Source organism: Macrotis lagotis, chromosome 4 (assembly GCF_037893015.1).
Source record: "Macrotis lagotis isolate mMagLag1 chromosome 4, bilby.v1.9.chrom.fasta, whole genome shotgun sequence".
Taxonomy (NCBI): domain Eukaryota; kingdom Metazoa; phylum Chordata; class Mammalia; order Peramelemorphia; family Peramelidae; genus Macrotis; species Macrotis lagotis.
Window position 1 is genome coordinate 201,566,120 of NC_133661.1, and position 531 is coordinate 201,566,650.

Sequence of the window (531 nt, forward strand, 5' to 3'; positions counted from 1 at the left end):
TCAGATAATTCAAGTTTTATAAGACATGAACTTTACAAATAGTAAATAATGTGAAGTATACAACTCTGCATGAGCAAACAACTTTGAGTTAGTAGACCCTTTTGTAGCAGTTCTCTAGGGACCAGGTTCAGGTTCTCATAGTCTAGTTTCAAGTAGTTATATCTTTAATTCAAATAGTATAGTACTTAGGAGAATCCATTTCTTAAAAAAAAAATATATATATATATATATATACCTCTGAAATAGGAATGCAAAATAGCACAGTATGGGGGGGGGACTCCCCTGATGCAAACAAAGCCATAAAATGATTTAATAATTTTAAAAGGATAAAACTTTAGTAGCAATAACTGTTTTGCATGTGATAGTAACCAACTTGAATTAGCAAATCTGTATAGTAAAGTAAGTTACCACTCAAATTTGTGGTGTATGGTGCTCAGTCCTTGACAGAGCTGCATGAATGGAAACTTTTTTTAGGTAGATGGACTTATTTAAAAGGTGTTCTTTTCCTTCCTGGGAGAAGGGAGAATGGTG